This window comes from Hyla sarda, chromosome 7 (assembly GCF_029499605.1).
Source record: "Hyla sarda isolate aHylSar1 chromosome 7, aHylSar1.hap1, whole genome shotgun sequence".
NCBI classification, from domain to species: domain Eukaryota; kingdom Metazoa; phylum Chordata; class Amphibia; order Anura; family Hylidae; genus Hyla; species Hyla sarda.
This window is the reverse complement of record NC_079195.1, coordinates 101,815,643-101,834,821: the sequence shown is the minus strand read 5'-3', so window position 1 is coordinate 101,834,821 and position 19,179 is coordinate 101,815,643. Positions and strand designations below refer to the sequence as shown.

Sequence of the window (19,179 nt, the reverse complement as noted above, 5' to 3'; positions counted from 1 at the left end):
AAGAAATAGAAGAATTGGAGCACTCACCCCGAATTAATCTTGAACAAACTTTATTCCATCACAGATGCGACATAACACGGTAGGAGCAGGATAGACAGGTGTGGACAAGAGGCTGGGGGAACAGACAGACACCTGTCTGTTCCCCCAGCCTCTTGTCCACACCCGTCTATCCTGCTTCTACCATGTTATGTCGCATCTGTGATGAAATAAAGTTTGTTCAAGATTAATCCGGGGTGAGTGCTCCAATTTTTCTAATTCTTTGCGAAGATTATTATATGAACTTGTACTTTTTGTGAGCACCCCCCCCCCCCCCGTAACATCATACACAGGCCATTCAGCTTAAGGAACACAGGAGCATGACGTGCATTCCTTCATATATCTCCTACTAATGCTTATGACAGAGGCTTTGGTGCCAGTGTCCCTTTTCTTTTACACATAAACAGAACCATGAAATGTTTATGTTTGAAATAATTAACAGGGGAAAAAAAGGCCCATATTAACTGCCAAAAGAAATGAAAAGAATCAAACGTGAAGCTACGATAAACCTGTTAGCCTCCAGTGTTGTCATACTCCAGAATTGCAACCTACCTGGAGTGGAGTGGGCAGAAAAATACCTGAAGATTTTATGGACTGAGGAGAAGAGAGTGACTTTTGACAGTCTAGATCAGGGGTCTCAAACTCAAATTATCTGGGGACCACTGGAAGTAGCGGCTGGGTGAGGCTGGGCCGCATGCACCCCTCACATTCATTGCCCCCATCATGCGCCCCTCATATTCCACCAGCAAAGAGCAGTAGCACCCCTTCATCCACCAGCAACACCCCCCCCCCCCCCAGCAGTAGCACCTCCATCATCCACCAGCAACACTACCTCTCCCCACATTCCACCTACCACCTATGGTAATAGCATGAGCTGACGGACGATGGGGGTGCCACTGCTGGTGGGGGGGGGGGGGGGAATCATTAGGTAGGCAGCAGTTTCCCCACATTAGGTAGCCTTAGCACAGTTTCCCCACATTAGAAAGCCATAGCACAGTTTTTTTTACTTTGAAGCCCTCTGCTTGTAAGGAAAATAGACATTCCAAATAAATTATATATTGATTGACATATACAATATGTCTACTTTATGTTTGAAATGTTTTTACTTTTGGAAGACATCAGTGGGCTTCAAAGTACAGAATCGGAATTTTCAAAATCTGAATTTTTCAGGGACCAGTTAAGTTTTAAAGTGGATATTAGAAATACCCCACTGCACTGCACCCCTCAAAGTATTAAAAATGAGATTCAGTAAGTGTGTTAACCCTTTAGATGTTTCACAGGAATAGCAGCAAAGTGCAAGTTACACTCGCATGTTCTCATAGGCCCAGTTTTTGAATTTTTAATAATAGGAGGGTAATAGGAAGCCCCCCAAAAAATTTTAACCCAATTTCTCTCGAGTAAGGGAATACCTCATATGTGTATGTCAAGTGTTCGGCGGGCGCAGTAGAGGGCTCATAATGGAATTTTGGAGAGTGAATTTTGCTGAAATGGTTTTTGGGGGGCATGTCGCATTTAGGAAGCCCCTATGGTGCCAGAACAGCAGGAAAAAAAACACATGGCATACCATTTTGGAAGCTACACCCCTCAAGGCACATAACAAGGGGTCGAGCCTTAACACCCCACAGGTGTTTGATGACTTTTCGTTAAAATCGGATGTGTAAAGGAAAAAATTTATTTTTTCACTAGAGTGCAGTTTTTCCCCCCAAATTTACCATTTTTTTTACAAAGGGTAATGGGAGAAAATGCCCCCCAAAATTTGTAACCCCATCTCTTCTGAGCATGGAAATACTCAATGTAAGAACGTAAAATGCTCTACAGGCGAACTACAATGCTCAGAAGAGAAAGGAGTCACATTTGGCACCATTGAGCTTTAGGAGAGAGAATTTGTTTGGAATGGAAGTCAGGAGCCATGTGCGTTTACAAAACCCCCATGGTGCCAGAACAGTGGACCCCCCCACATTTGACCCCATTTTGGAAACTACAGCAAACAGCTGTCTGGGCATGCTGGGAGTTGTAGTTTTGCAACATCTGAAGGGCTACAGTTTAGAGACCACTGTATAGTGGTCTCCAAACTGTAGCCCTCCAGATGTTGCTAGGCAACTCACCGGCTTCCCTAGGATCAAATACTCTGCTGCCGTCAATCGCCACCTGCTGTCGCCGCCGATTGCCACGGCCGATGGGCCGTTCTGCCCGGACAACAGTGGGTGGGCAGAGCAGGGACCAAAATTCCCGCGGGCCTACAGGTACGCCCTTGGTCCTTAAGTACCAGGGAGCGAAAGCGTACCTGTATGCCCTTGGTCCCAAAGTGGTTAACTGGGTAATGTCAGATTCAAAAACTTTTTATATGTTGTACATCTTGGTAAAACATTAACCTTTCTAATATACTTCATAAGAAAATTTCATTTCCTTTTTATAGAAATCATGGCTTATAAAATCATGGCTTTATCCAAGCTGAAGCTGACGTACTCCTCTGTGCTCTCTCCTGTCTAATATTATTTCGATGTGCGGTGCTAGCCCACTTTCACTTACTGGACTTTGTCCATGCCGGTGCTTCAGCTTGGATAAAGCCATGATTTCTATAAAAAGGAAATGAAATTTTCTTATGAATTAGGTTAATATTTTGCAAAGATGAACAACATACGTTTTTGTATCTGACAGTGCCCATTTAAGGACAAACTTTTATTTTTGCATTTTCTTTTTCCTCCATGCCTTCTAAGAGACATAACTTAGACATAACTTTCATGACACCTTTCATTTTTCCATAAAAGTACAGTGCAGCAAAAAAATAAAAATAAAAATAAAGAAAAAAATTTTGTGTGGGGAAATTGATAAAACAGTGATTTTGCAACTTTTGGAAGGTTTTGTTTTCACGCTGTACACTTTATGGTAAAACTGACATGTTTTCTTTATTCTGTGGGTCAATACGATTAAAACAATAGCCATATTTACACGCTTTTCTATTATTGTACTATTTAAAAAAATATATACATTTTAAACAAAATTAGTATGTTTAAAATTTTACTACTTTGACCCCCTATAACTCATTTTTTTTAGTTCCCACAGGGATTGATATATTACAAGTAATTTACCGTAGATACTAGAGTATAAGTCGACCCGAATATAAGCCGAGGCCCCTAATTTTACCCCAAGAACCCAGGAAAAGTTATTGACTCAACTATAAGCCTAGGGTGGGAAATACATCATCCCCCCCATGTAATCATCCAGAACCCCATCATCATCACCGACTGTAGATCCCTTCATCAGTGGTCTTCAACCTGCAGACCTCCAGATGTTGCAAAACTACAACTCCCAGCATGCCCGGACAGCCATCGGCTGTCCAGGCATGCTGGCAGTTGTAGTTTTGAAACCTCTGGAGGTCCGCAGGTTGAAGACCACTGATGAAGGGATCAACAGTCGGTGATGACGGGGGTCTGGAGGTTGAAGACCACTGCGGCCTTCGTCATTATCCAGCCCCCCCCCCCCCTTTTGTTCTGTACTCACCTCCCCTCGGCGGGAAGTTAGAGTGAGCTGGTCCCGGCCATCTATGCTGCAGGGACCGTCCGGTGGGGATGGTTAGTCGTTGCGGGCTGTCTATTTTCACCGGGGGGGGGCCTCTTCTCCGCGCTTCAGGCCCGGACTAGTGACGTTGCCTTGACGACGATGCACAGGGACGTTGCGCATGAACGTCCCTGTGCATCGTCGTCAAGGCAACGTCACTACTCCGGGGCCGGGCCCAAAGAGCGGAGAAGAGGCCCCCCGGTGAAAATGGACAGTCCGCAACGACTAACCATCCCCACCGAACGGTCCCTGCAGCATAGATGGCCCGGACCAGCTCCCCCTAGCTTTCCGCCGAGGGGAGGTCCGGGCTTTCTGGGATTTGTAGTTTTGCAACATCTGGAGGTCGGCAGGTTGAAGACCACTGATGAAGGGATTGACATGCGGAGAGTTCACTCGAGTATAAGCCGAGGGGGGTGTTTTCAGCACAAAAAATCGTGCTGAAAAACTCAGCTTATACTCAAGTATATACGGTATATACAAGTAATCTTTTGATTTCAAATACTGACCAGTACTATTCATAGCACTAACCATTATTATCGGTCTACTTCTGAGGTGTCATACTGTGTGATTCTTATACCCCTTTAGAAAAGACACAGCATCTTTTCTGGGTTCTCCTCTTAATAGCGTGGGGGACTGTACCTGGAGAGTGTTGCCCTGGTACTTGAGACCACTCCTTTGTCACCAAATATCAGGTATGTCCTGGAGCTGAAGGAATTTCCCAGTGTCACCAGCTCATCAGAAAAGTACAAAAGCTCCATCTTTTTTTTACCATCTTGGCGTCATATAGTTTGAGGAATTGACCAAAGAGAGATCAACTCTTCAAATATACTGCTTGTAATCCACATTACAGTCAGGTTTGAGGACCATTGTTGTGGTACCTCGTACAGGTACAGGGATGCTGCCCTTATAGTGTATTGTGGTCAACAGAAAGGCCTCCCTCTTGGTCTAATATCTGTCCAACAAGTAAGGACCCTGCTCTCCCCTAGGGATCGATGGGGCAATATCTTGGGAGGCCTCTTAGATTTTTCTGCACAGTGCCACAAGCTGCAGTGGCTCAGACGGAGAGGGACTTGAAGAGGAGGAGGCCGATATAAAAGTTATCCACATAAGGTGGTAAACCTTTATCCAGCCGTGTGTACATCATTTCCCACTACCTCCAAACTTGGGGTGGGGCATGAAAGGGGTTAAGTGCGTGTGTCCTTCTCTTTGTAAACCCCAAACCTGCAAGTGTAATTTTTAACTCTTTATTTCAGTGTTGTCCAAGTGTAGTGTACATGTAGTGGTGCTTTGTTTGTTTTTTTAATTTTGGACTTAACAAGTGTAAAGAAGAAGAAAAAGGTGATAAATTGCTGATCAGCAGCTATAGGGGGCAGGTAGCAGAACTGTATCTGCTACTAGTGCAGACTAATAACTTTTTTTTTTCTTCCCTCTCTCCCAGCTTTCAAATCTCCTCTGTCCCTGTTACCTCTACACAGAATCGCCAGTCTCCAGCCAGTGCACACTAAGACTTTGTTTGCCGTTTTAAGTAGGCTGGAATAGGCAAAGCATTCAAGTTATTTTATATTGGTTGCGTTAGCCACACTTAGTCAGTCAATCCCGACAAACCGTTCACAGAAATCGGGAAGGTGTAACAGTACCAACTGCCTCCTAGAGTTCCAGGGTGACCAGTGGCCAGATTGTTCCGGAAGTGCCATGACTGTCTTTGATTGGCCGATCATTTCTAGCCAATGTACCATGATGATTGCTGTTACATAACAGCCGCCATGTTGGCCCAATTATTATGTCCTCGCCGTACATGTACGCTGCTGTGTGCCAAGTACCAAAGCACAGCAACATACATGTACATTACATGTCCTCTAAGCCTTATAGGGGTACTGCAGTGTAAGACAACTTATCCTCTATGCAAAGGATAGGGGATAAGTGTCTGGTCTCAGGGGGTCCGACCGCTGACACCCCTTGTGATCTCCTGCACGGCGCCCTGACTCCCATGCTCGGAGCTGTGTCAATTCCTGCATGAAGAGGTGACACGCCCCCTCCATGCATCTCTATGGGAGAGTTGGAGATGCGTCCATGTATCTCCGGTTCTCCCATAGAGTTATATGGAGGGGGTGTGTCAACCACAGCTTCGAGCGGGGATCGATATTTTCCTTGCACAGAGAGGAGAACGCTCCATGCACAGAAAGAGCTGGGCACCGGGAAAGAGATCGCGGGGGGTCCCAGCAGTCGGACCCCTGTGAACAGAGACTTATAAGTTCTTACAATGCAGTAATCCTTTAACTGAGAAACAATTGTTTTAGCTGAATTTGTCGGCTTTCATCAACTTTAATCTTATCTCCCAACCTATAGCAGTGGGATTTCTACAAGCGTAATGCGCATTGGCAGCAGGAATGATTTGGAAATTCGAACTTTCCTACAAAACTATTTTCTAAACAAAACAAAAAAAAAAAAAAAACTGTTCATAATATGCATCCTGCTGTTTTTAATGGAAATGTACACTATAGTTCACACTGTGAACTGCAGTTAGCATTATTCTGCATAGATTTGAAATATGTGAGAATATGAGTCATGTAAATTTTCTGTACGCACCACATAAGCAATTGAATGCTGGGGTGCTGATGAGCCCAATAGAACCGAGCTTATCTGTATCGAAATACACACCAAAAGACATTGAAATATGGGGAAGAAATGCAAGGTTATGCCAGATAACTGCACTTTATTTTGCTGTGTATTTTTAAAAACTCTTTATGATCCTATACTTTTATTAATATAAAAAAAAACTAGGGATGCACCAAAATTATTGGCAGAAAATGCTCCTTTCGGCCTTTTCAGCAAAGGGAATTTCCTGCTGATAATTTTGGTGGGCATGGCCTAAAATAGGGGTGTGGCTTTCATCTTATATAGACTCTGCACACCGACACTACACTGCCTCCTCCTTCTATGTGTCCCTGTGCCGTGGGAGGGAACTCAGGCAGTCGGCAGTATATCCCATGCCCCCCCCCCCCCAGGTCTCGTGCAGCACGGTCTTGCCCCTCCATAATGGGCCCACTGTAACTCCTCCCAGTAGCGACCAGTGCTGGGTGGAGTGGACTTAGCCCTTCCACGGCTGGCCGCCATGTGTATACGGCGCAGCCGTGCGGTGGGTGTGTAAAGAGAGCTCAGGATCTGAGCTCGCGTCATACTGTTTAATGCCAAACATCACTGATCCATGTGGCGTCCTGCCTAAACCCTTTAGACGCCGCAATGAAAGTTGATTGCCACGTCTAAAATGCCGAAAACAATCTGTGGTAGCTTAGTGGAGCTGATCGGGACACCTGTGGTGTCCTAATCAGCTAAGAGGATGGGCGGAGGTTCCCTACCTTCGTTTGCCCTGTCAATCGGCGCTCCAATAATGCCGACAGCCTCAGCCGCCTGTAGTAATGGAGCTCCGATAACACTGATCAGTGCTGTACTATAGTCTCCAATGGCACAGCACTGATCAGTGTCTGCAAGCACAGGAGTGCAGCTGTGTTTCCTGCTGTTACAAAACTACAACTCCCAGCATGCCCTACAGCTCCTGGCTCTCTGGGAATGCTGGGTGTTGTAGTTTTGCAACAACTGGAGTCACACTGTGAAAATCACTGCTCAATAGGGACAAAAAATGTGAAAAAAAAATTGTAAAAAATAAAAAAAGGCAATAAATGTGAAAAAGCCCCTCCCTTAAATATAAGTTTAAATCACCCCTCTCCCCCTTTTTTTTCAAAGTTAACACTGGGCGGTATGGCCAAATATGTGTATCACTGTATTTCTGTAACTTATGGCAGTTCCACCGTATATAACGGTATTCCCCCCTCCCCCAAAATAATTATTAGCCCAGCGCTGCACTGTCCCCATCGTGGTACTACTCACGTCACCCGCAAGCGCTACCCTCCTCGTCGTCCTATTGGTTGCGGCCACCGTCGCTGACACTCTCTAAACTGTGCGGTATCCCTATGCTGTATCCCTATGCCGGGCTGCAAAAGGTAAACATAACAAAACTAACGCATTTTCCGACTTCTTACACGACAGTGGGCTCAGCCTATTACCAGCCGAAGCGAAACATCGCTGCGGCCGGTGATAGGCTGACGGCTCTCCGACGTTCCATTCCCTGGGAAGCAAGTCTGGACCGACAGGGAAGGCGAGTTAAAGATTATTTTGTTTACCTTTTGCAGCCCGGGCATAGGGATACAGTATAAAGCAGTGGATTGAAGACCTCCAGATGTTGGGAAACTAAAACTCCCAGCATGCCCGGACAGCCAACGGGTGTCCGGGCATGCTGGGAGTTGTAGTTTTGCAACATCTGGAGGTTGAAGACCACTGGTATAGAGTGGCAGCGCCGGCGGCAGCAACAAACAGGAGGACCAGGAGGGCAGCGTTTGCGGGTGACATACGTGAGTAGTAGCGCTGGGCTGATAATTAATTGGGGGGGGCAGAACAGCGCTCGCGGGTCACATATGATTAATTCCCCGATGGGGACAGAGCAGTGCTGGGCTGATAATTCATTCATTTCCGAGGGGGAGGGGCCAAACCGTTATTGCGGTATGGGTTGAAATTCATATCGTGCAGCACAAAAATTTTGGTATTTGTTATGAACCGGTATACCGTCCAGCCCTAACGCTGCATGCATGAATTTCTGAACTATTAAAATATAATGTTCATGAAACATTCACAGTCAATGGCGTAAATGTAAAAAAAAAAAAAATACCAACGTTCAGAATTGCTGATTTTTGTTCACTTAACCCCTTAAGGACCAAGGACGTATAGGTACGTCCTGCTCCCGTGATATAACGCGTGGTTACACGCATCATATCACGGCGGGCCCGGCGTCATAGTGAAGTCGGGACCCGCCACTAATAGCGCGCAGCGCCAAACGCTATTAACCCTTTAGCGAAAGTAAAAAGTGAAAGTAAAAAGTGCCGGTTATATCAGTGGGCTGTTCGGGATAGCCGCGGCGAAATCGCGGCATCCCGAACAGCTTACAGGACAGCGGGAGGGTCCCTACCTGCCTCCTCACGGTCCGATCGCCAAATGACTGCTCAGTGCCTGAGATCGAGGCATGAGCAGTCAAGCGGCAGAATCATCGATCACTGGTTTCCTATGAGAAATGATCAATGATAAAGATCAGTGTGTGCAGTGTTATAGGTCCCTATGGGTGCTATAACACTGCAAGAAAAAAGTGGAAAAAAAAAGTGAATGAATATCATTTGACCCCTCCCCTATTAAATGTTTGAATCACCCCCCTTTTCCCATAAAAAAAAAAAAAAACACAGTGTAAATAGAAATATATGGTATCACCGCGTGCGGAAATGTCCGAATTGTAAAAATATATAATTAATTAAACCGCTCGGTCAATGGCGTACGCGCAAAAAAATTCCAAAGTCCTAAATAGTGCATTTTTGGTCACTTTTTATATCATATAAAAATTTATAAAAAGCGATCAATAAGTCCTATCAATACAAAAATGGTACCGTTAAAAACTTCAGATCACGGCGCAAAAAATGAGCCCTCATACCGCCCCATGCACGGAAAAATAAAAAAGTTATAGGGGTCAGAAGATGACAATTTTAAATGTATTAATTTTCCTGCATGTAGTTATGATTTTTTACAGTACGACAAAACAAACCTATATAAGTAGGGTATCATTTTAATCGTATGGACCTACAGAATAAAGATAAGGTGTCATTTTTACCCAAAAATGTACTACGTAGAAACGGAAGCCCCCAAAAGTTACAAAATGGCGTTTTGTTTTCAATTTTGTCGCACAATGATTTTTTTTTCCGTTTCACCGTAGATTTTTGGCCAAAATGACGTCATTACAAAGTAGAATTGGTGGCGCAAAAAATAAGCAATCATATGGATTTTTAGGTGCAAAATTGAAAGAGTTATGATTTTTTAAAGGCAAGGAGCAAAAAACGAAAATGCAAAAACGGAAAAAACCCCGGTCCTTAAGGGGTTAATGTAGCAGAAAAAAGAAAGTGATCAAAAAGTCCCATCAAAATAAAAATGGTACTGATAAAAAAAAAATACAGATCACGGTGCAAAAAAATTAGCCCCTATACAACCCCGTACATTGAAAAATAAGAAAGTTATAGGAGTCAGAACATTTTAAAGCATACTGTTTCTTTTTTAAATAAAAGATATAAGGGGGAGATTTATCAAAATATGCTGAAGAAAAATGGAGTAGTTGCCCATAGCAACAAATCAGAATCTTAATCAGATAGGTGTGTACCTCTATAGTGTTTCCTGGAGTCAATGTATGGTGAGTGGCAGTGCTGTGGCTCTAAGCCTTCCCAATACATTCTATAGCCACCCGGCATGTGTCCCAGAGTCCCCTTCAAGTACATCAGTAACTAAAAAATTCTGATAATACAGTTTTACAAAAACTATATTGAAAAAAAAAGTGGGCAGGGAAATGCATTTTCGGTTTTCCGCCAAGCACAGCCAAAATTTTTGGTTTTGGACCAAAATTTCCCTTTCGGTGCATAGATATAGAAAAAAAAAAAAAAAAAAAAGGTAAAATGCCCCCTTCAAGCAATTCCCTAAAAAAATTAGATGTTTACCAATAGAGATATAAAATAATGTATGTTACAGAAGTATATGAGAAATGATGGCAAAAACCTGCTGGAAATCCAAAAAGCAAACACTAATTTACTAGTACTAAAATTTCCAGCAGACACATATTTTATGTGTATAAAGTTTAAGGTTTTCTTTTGAAATCACAAAATAGTTTTCCACATTTGATCCTTTAATTTCAGACTGACAGTGGTCCTCGATGCCTCTGGCATTTCTAGCACATCTAGATATTTCTCATATCTCTATAGAGGACTTTGAAATCTTTTGCTGTAAAACAGCTGGGATCACTTTTATTTCATCTTATTTTTCCCCTGTGGGAAAAAAATGAGGGATGTGAGTCCCAAGAGGTTCTGCAGCAGCAATGTTTCACAGCTTGTCATAAAGCTGGGTGGCATAATGAGTTATCAGCTTGGTCTATAAATAGAGGAGAGAAGAGACCATAAATGATTCATGAGCCAGAAACTTTCATTTAGCAGCTCTGGGATCAGTGATGAGTGAGGTCATGTCCTCGGCGCACACGTCAATGCTTCCCTTGTGACACTTTGTTTAGAACCATATATTAAAGTAACAAGAATTGGGAAACATGGCTGCTTTCAGGAGTGTTTATACATACCATCTTCATGCAGTTTTTGAGGAGACATACATGGAAAAGCTTTTCTCTCTCTTTAAGGGTGCATTCATATCTAGTTTTGCACATTTGGCAGCTGGACGTGGCAGGAGAATTTTAAAACTACCTTCTGCCGTATTCCTGGTGGACCTGCGCCAAACCGCATTCATTTCAATGAGCCAACAAGAGTCAGCCAGTGATTTAAGCCAGACTGAAAACCACAGAAGACCAAGGCTTTCAGTCTGGTTTAAAAAACCGCATACGGTTACTAGTTGACTCTGGTCGGCACACTGTAATAAATAGGAGTACGGTGTGGATCCGGCAGAAAGCGGTTTTAAAATTCTCCCGCCATATCTGGTTGCTGGATGTGTAAAACGAGATGTGAATGGAGCCTTACCGTATATACTAGAGTATAAGCCGACCCGAATATAAGCCGAGGCCCCTAATTCACCCCAAAATCCCAGGAAAAGTTATTGACTCGAGTATAAGCCTAGGGTGGGAAATACATCATCCCCCCCTGTCATCATCCAGACCCCCATCATTAACACCCTCATCATCATCACTGCCTGTCATCATCACCGCCTGTCATCATTGCACACCCCCTCTTCATCATCCCCCTGTCATCATCCCCTTGTCATCATCCCCACCCCCTTCATCATCCCCTTGTCATCATCCCCACCCCCCTTCATCATCCCCTTGTCATCATCCCCTTGTCATCATCCCACACCCCCCTTCATCATTCCCTTGTCATCATCCCCACCCCCTTGTCATCATCCCCATCCCCCTTCATCATCCCCTTGTCATCATCCCCACCCCCTTCATCATCCCCTTGTCATCATCCCCACCCCCTTCATCATCCCACATCCCCCTTCATCATCCCCTTGTCATCATCCCACACCCCCCTTCATCATCCCCTTGTCATCATCCCCACCCCCCTTCATCATCCCCTTGTCATCATCCCCACCCCCTTCATCATCCCCTTGTCAACATCCCCTTGTCATCATCCCACCCCCCCCTTCATCATCCCCGTCATCATTCCACACACCCCCTTCATCATCCCCTTGCCATAATCCCCCCCTTCATCATCCCCTTGTCATAATCCCACCCCCCCTTCATCATCCCCTTGTCATAATCCCAACCCCCCTCATCATCCCCTTGCCATAATCCCAACCCCCCCCTTCATCATCCCCTTATCATCCCACCCCCCCTTCATCATCCCCTTATCATCCCACCCCCCCCCCCCTTCATCATCCCCTTGTCATCATCCCACCCACCCCTTCATCATCCCCTTGTCATCATCCCACCCACCCCTTCATCATCCTCTTGTCATCATTCCACCCCCCCCCCCCCCCTTCATCATCCCCTTGTCATAATCCCACCCCCTTCATCATCCCCTTGTCATAATCCCCCCCCCCTTCATCATCCCCTTGTCATCATCACCACATGTCATCATCATGGTCTTCAACCTGCGGACCTCCAGATGTTTCAAAACTACAACTCCCAGCAAGCCCGGGCAGCCATCGGCTCACCTCCGCTTGGCGCTGGTCCGGTGCTGCAGGACTGTCCGGTGGGGAGGTCGTCTGGTGGGATAGTCGTTCCGGGCTGTCCATCTTCACCGGGGAGGCCTCTTCTCCGTGCTTCAGGACCAGAATAGAGGCGTTGCCTTGATGATGACGCAGAGGAACGTTGGTAATGAACGTACCTCTGCGTTGTCGTCAAGGCAACGTGACTATTCCGGGGCCGGGCCCGAAGCGCCGAGAAGAGGCCACCCCGGTGAAGATGGCAGCCCGGAACCACTATCCCACCGGACGACCTCCTCACCGGACAGTCCTGCAGCACCGGACCAGCGCCAAGTGGAGATGAGTACAGAACTAAAGGGGGTGAGAGGGGGCTGGATGATGTCGAAGGCCGCAGTGGTCTTCAACCTGGCTGCCCGGGCTTGCTGGGAGTTGTAGTTTTGAAACCTCTGGAGGTCCGCAGGTTGAAGACCACTGAGGGCGGAGAGTTCACTCGAGTATAAGCCGAGGGGGGGTGTTTTCAGCACGAAAAATCGAGTATATATACGGTTATTTAATCCATTCCTAGCATTGGCTTGAAAAATGGCACCAAAACGGTACATGGGAAAGCATCTGTACACAAACAGTGCCACACCTGTCCATGGGTTGCATCTGGTATTGCAGCTCAGCCCCATTTAAAGGGGTACTCTGGCGGAAAACTTTTTTTTTTTTTTTTTTTATGAACTGGTGCCAGAAAGTTAAACAGATTTGTAAATTACTTCCATTAAAAAAATCTTAATCCTTCCAGTACAGTGACCCCCGACCTACGATGGCCCCGACATACGATCATTTCAACATACGATGGCCTCTCAGAGGCTATCGCATGTTGAAGGCAGCATCAACATACGATGCTTTTGTATGTCGGGGCCATCGCATAAACGGCTATCCGCCAGCGCAGACTGCTTCAGCTGCCATCGGATAGCCGTTTACGGTGCCCCGTGTGGTCCGCTGACTATCACTTACCTGTCCTCAGGGCTCCGGCGCATCCTCTTCGGGATCCCCTGCATCGCCGGCACTCTCCGTCGTCATCGCGTCACTGTGCACGCCATCCAATAGGAGCGGCGTGCGTAGCGACATGATGGCGACGACAGAGTGAGGATGCCGGGGAAGCAGAGCGTCGGGGACGCCGGAGCGTCGGGGACGCGGCGACAGCCATGGAAGGTGACATCCAGGGCAGCGGTGGCGGTCTGCAGCGGCGGGGACACGCGAGTATAACCTCTAAAACCAGTGGTCTTCAACCTGCGGGCCTCCAGATGTTGCAAAACTACAACTCCCAGCATGCCCAGACAGCCAACAGCAGAGAGCACTGTGCTCGTGATGTCAGCAGAGAGCTCTGTGTTCCAAAAAGAAAATATTTTCCTCTGTAGTATTCTGCAGCTGATAAGTACTGGAAGGATTAAGATTTTTTTAATAGAAGTAATTTACAAATCTGTTTAACTTTCTGGCACCAGTTGATTTAAAAAAAAAAAAAAAAGCTTTCCACCAGAGTACCCCTTTAATTAGACTGAGCTGGAATACCACACACAGCCTGTGAAAAGGCCCACTGAAGCTTGACTAATAAGGATATACCTACGTGTCAACCAACAGATGTGAGACGGCACCACTATTACAGTTAGTCAGTAACGCCGAGTGGGTAGCAGTGAGTAGCAACAAAGCAGTCTTCCGACTCAACAATATAGAGTCTAAGGAGGTGCTAGGACGTAGTAGAAGAAATAACTCAATGTAATATATGATATGAAGCACTCAAGAAAATCCTGCACTCACCATTCAGTAAGCGACTCGATGCTCCTCAACGTGATAACCGGGGACCCAGGCTGCAGAGTTGTGGGCGCTCAGAGGCAAACAACCAGTAGTTTTTGCGCCAACTAGCGTTGAGGAGTATCGAGTCACTTACTGAATGGTGAGTGCAGGATTGAATGCTTTATATCATATATCTAATAAGGATATGTTCAAATGGTTTGTTTTTTTTCAACACATAAAATGCATGCAAAACACCTCCAAAACATACACCAATTATTTTAATAGGAAGCATTTACCACTCAGTGACATGGCACACATTTGTATGCATTAGATATGTAAAACGGGTGTAAAGAAAAATCCCTAAAATACTCAGCCTCCTTGTTTTGCATTGGGTGAACATATACCTTTCTGCAGCCTAATAGTAAGAGTAAGAAATGTTGACACTCCAGCAGAAATCCATGATAAGGCCAGTGCCACCCAGACACCTGCTGGTACATGATGAACAAGGGACTGAACCACTGCAGCCCCGGAATAATGTTGTAGAGAGCAGTAGTACCGAGCCCATACTACAGATCAGCGGAATCTATAGACTTATACAGTAACTCTGTATACGCCAAATTCTTTATGGAATCTATGAGAGAAAAAAAATGGTACCCTAGATAGTGCTTCTAGGGGAGAATATAGAACCCAAAAGAGTCACATTGCCTTGGCCGGTGATAGGCTGAAGCGCCGTGTGACGTACCGGGCTAAGGGAAGTAGGAAGTAAACAACCCGGCCGACTGATCAGCGGAGCTCAGGGTGAACGTAGGATGGTAAGTGAAAGTTTATTTTGTCTTTTTTTGCAGCCCGGGCAGGATGGAATAGAAAAAGTCTGCACCGGACATCTCCTTTAAAGGAAAACTGTCAGATATTTTCTCCCGCACTATCCACACTACTGATGGATAGTGCGGGAGACGCTGATTAAAACGAGCCCTACCTTGCCCAGATCCGCCTGGCCGTTCGCCCGCAATTGTAGTTGTAATATATGTGTATATCTTGCTGTAACTGGCATGGGCGGGGCTTATGAATATTCATCCCCCCTTGCTCCAGCTCTCCCTCACTTCACTGCTCCTAACTGGAGGGAGGGAGGATGAATATTCATAAGCCCCGCCCATGCCAGTTACAGCAAGATATACACATAGATTAAAACTACAATTAGATAAATACTGATGAGTGTACAGGTGCAGATAGTCTTCAAACTCCCCTCCAGTACAGTTAAAGGGGTTCTCCACCATAAGGTGATTTTAGAACGTACCTGCCAGGCAGTAATGGACATGCTTAGGAAGGATCTGCGCTTGTCTTGGGCTAAATGGCAATGTTCAGAGTCATTATAACGCTAAGGCTTCATTCACACGGCCGTTCAGACCCGCTCCGTCCTTCTCCAGTCAAAAATAACAATGGACTTTAAAAAAAAAAAAAAAAACGGACAATAACTGCTGTAAACGGATGTTATCCGTTTATATCAGTTATTGTTCAGTTAATTAAAAAAATTAACCCCTTAAGGACACATGACGTACTGGAACGTCATATGTCCGCTCCCGATCTATAACGCGAGGCCACGGCGTGGCCCCGCCTCATAGCAGGCTAATAGCGCGCGGCAAAGTTGAACGCCGCGTCTAAAGTGAAACAAACCATGCCGGTTAGCTCAGTGGGCTGTTCGGGATAGCCGCGGCGAAATCGCAGCATCCCGAACGGCTTACAGGACAGCCGGAGGGTCCCTACCTGCCTCCTCGCTGTCCGATTGCCAAATGACTGCTCAGTGCCTGAGATCCAGGCATGAGCAGTCAAGCGGCAGAATCATCGATCACTGGTTTCCTATGAGAAATGATCAATGTAAAAGATCAGTGTGTGCAGTGTTATAGGTCCCTATGGGAGCTATAACACTGCAAAAAAAAAAGTGGAAAAAAAAGTGAATAAACATCATTTAACACCTCCCCTATTAAAAGTTTGAGTCACCCCCCTTTTCCCATAAAAAAAAAAAAAAAAAACACAGTGTAAATAAAAATAAACATATGGTATCACCGCGTGCGGAAATGTCCGAATTATAAAAATATATCGTTAATTAAACTGCACGGTCAATAAGTCCTATCAATACAAAATGGAACAGTTAAAAACTTCAGATCACGGCGCAAAAAATGAGCCCTCATACCGCCCCATACACGGAAAAATAAAAAAGTTATAGGGGTCAGAAGATGACAATTTTAAACGTATTAATTCTCCTGCATGTAGTTATGATTTTTTCCAGAAGTACGACAAAATCAAACCTATATAAATAGGGTATCATTTTAATCGTATGGACCTACAGAATAAATATCAGGTGTCATTTTTACCGAAAAATGTACTACGTAGAAACGGAAGCCCCCAAAAGTTACAAAACGGCAGTTTTTTTTCAATTTTGTCTCACAATGATTTTTTTTTCCATTTCACCTTAGATTTTTGGGCACAATGACTGACGTCATTACAAAGTAGAATTGGTGGCGCAAAAAATAAGCCATAATATAGATTTTTAGGTGCAAAATTGAAAGAGTTATGATTTTTTAAAGGCAAGGAGCAAAAAACGAAAATTCAAAAACAGAAAAAACCCCGGTCCTTAAGGGGTTAAAAAAGGGATGCAAATGGATGACATTAAAGGCTCACCCGTTTTCCATAGACTTCAATGATAAATTTACTATATCCGTTCTTTCTTCCGTTTTCTTGACAGGAGAAAAAATACTGCATGCACTCTCTTTTCTCCCGTAAATATATATACATATAAAAGTAAGAAAGATCTACTGGGAGCTGTAATCACTGTCTATGTAGAGGACAGGAGCTTCTTCGGGGTCCTGTACAGAACACACAGTGTCCTAAAAAAGTAACATGGAGCCGCCCTCACCTGGTGTCCAAAGGAGCAGCTAACTGTGGGACAGGTAGAGTAGTACAGAACATGTAGTACCTCCCTGTACTGTAGGGGGCGCTATCAGACATCAGTCAGTGCATACACTTAAGGAATACAGGGTGTTTTACCAGTGAATGTCCATTCTGATTGTTCAGTTCTTCCGGCCATTGACACGTTTCACAGATCTGGACTGTCTGTACATTGTATGTTGAGTTTGATTTTAAGTTCCAGTGGTCCAGAAAAGACCATTGTATGTTGAAATTATTGTATTTTGAGGGATCACTTTACTCCCTGACTATGTGTCCAGCTTTTCTGCAGCATAAGATTAGCTGCAATTCATGTGAAAAGGGTTGGCGGTGGCACGTGCCCTATTCAATGACCTGAATGTTATCAGTTAGGGCAGTGCTTTCCAGTCTGGGGGAGATTCCACAAGAATTTTGCTTAAAAAAAACATAACAATTTCACGCCAAAATTTTGGCGTGTAAAGTATTGACCACATTTTCAAAGAGCTTTCTGCCGCGGTTTACACTGTTCACATCAGTTTTGTAAAAGTGGGCATGTCCGCGTATATTGTCTGCTCTACATGATATTTTCAAAGGGGTGAGAGTCCAGTTTACATAAAAATTTCACACCAGCTTATTTTTTGAGTCACCAATTCTACTTTGCAGTGACATTAGTCATTTTACCAAAAAATCCACCGTGAAATGGACAAAAAATTCATTGTGCGACAAAATTGAAGAAAAAATGCCCTTTTTTAACTTTTGGGGGCTTCCGTTTCTACACAGTACATTTTTCGGTAAAAAATGACACCTTATCTTTATTCTGTAGGTCCATACGGTTAAAATGATACCCTACTTATATAGGTTTGATTTTGTCGTACTTCTGGAAAAAATCATAACTACATGCAGGAAAACTTAAACATTAAAAATTGTCATCTTCTGACCCCTATAACTTTTTTATTTTTCCGCGTACAGGCCGGTACGAGGGCTCATTTTCTGCGCCCTGCTCTGGACTTTGGAATTTTTTTTACGTGTACGCCATTGACAGTGTAGTTTAATTAATGATATATTTTTATAGTTCAGACATTTACGCACGTGGCGATACCACATGTTTATTTTTATCTTTATTTATACAGTTTTTATTTTTAATGGTAAAAGGGGGGTGATTCAAACTTTTATTAGGGAAGGGGTTAAATAACCTTTATTAACTTTATTTTTTCCACTTTTTTTTTTTGCAGTGTTATAGCTCCCATAGGGACCTATAACACTGCACACACTGATCTTTTACACAGATCACTGCAAAGCCATAGCTTTGCATGGATCAGTGTTATAGGCGGTCGATTGCTCAAGCCTGCATCTCAGGCTTGGAGCAATCAAACGCGGATCGGAAGCGGTAAGGGGACCTCTGCTCGCGTGCTAGCTGATCTGGACTATCGTGATAAAATCGCAATGTCCTGATCAGCCCGACTGAGCTGCCGGGAAGCTTTCACTTTCATTTTAGATTTGGCGATCAACTTTGATCGCCGCGTCTAAAGGGTTAATAGCGTGCGGCACAACGATCTGTGCCGCACGCTACTAGCCCAGGGTCCCGGCTATCATTAGCTGCCGGGACCGACCCGGTGTGACCCCGGTTTAAATACCGGGACCGGGTGTAGGGCGTACAGTTACTCCCTATGTCCTTAAGAGGTTAAGCTCAGAAATGATTTATTTATACAGTTATCACTTGTCTGGGCACTAGTAACCATGGAATATTTTGTGAGAGGCTTCCGCCAGAATTTTCTGGGATGTAAAATTTGGCGCAAAAATCCAATATGGCTGCAACCAAAAAAATTTGGGTGTGAAAATTACATTTTCACATATTTTCAAAGCAGCACAAAAGACCTTTGAAAATATGAGGGGGGGGGGGGGGGGGAAAGGTGTGAATAATATCGCTGGAACAGAAATGACAGTAGTTTTTGAGAATCTCCCTCTCGGTCTCAAACTGTTAAAAAAAACGACAACTCCCAGCATGGCTAGACAGCCGTTGGCTGTCTGGGCATGCTGGCAGTTGTCATTTTGCAACAGCTGGAGGCACATTGTTTGGAAAACACTGCACTATGGCCTACGTTTGGGTCATTTTTCGAACGTATCCGAGTTTTGGTGTGGAAACTCAAGCCCATAAATTCAGCAGCTGATTTTGTA

General features: G+C 44.6%; 1 protein-coding gene across 4 annotated transcripts in view; it reads right to left on the bottom strand.

Moving 5' to 3' along the window:
* Positions 1–19,179, bottom strand: part of LOC130282215 (solute carrier family 22 member 15-like) — a 418,635-nt gene that overhangs the window by 398,531 nt on the left and 925 nt on the right. The window lies entirely within an intron of this gene.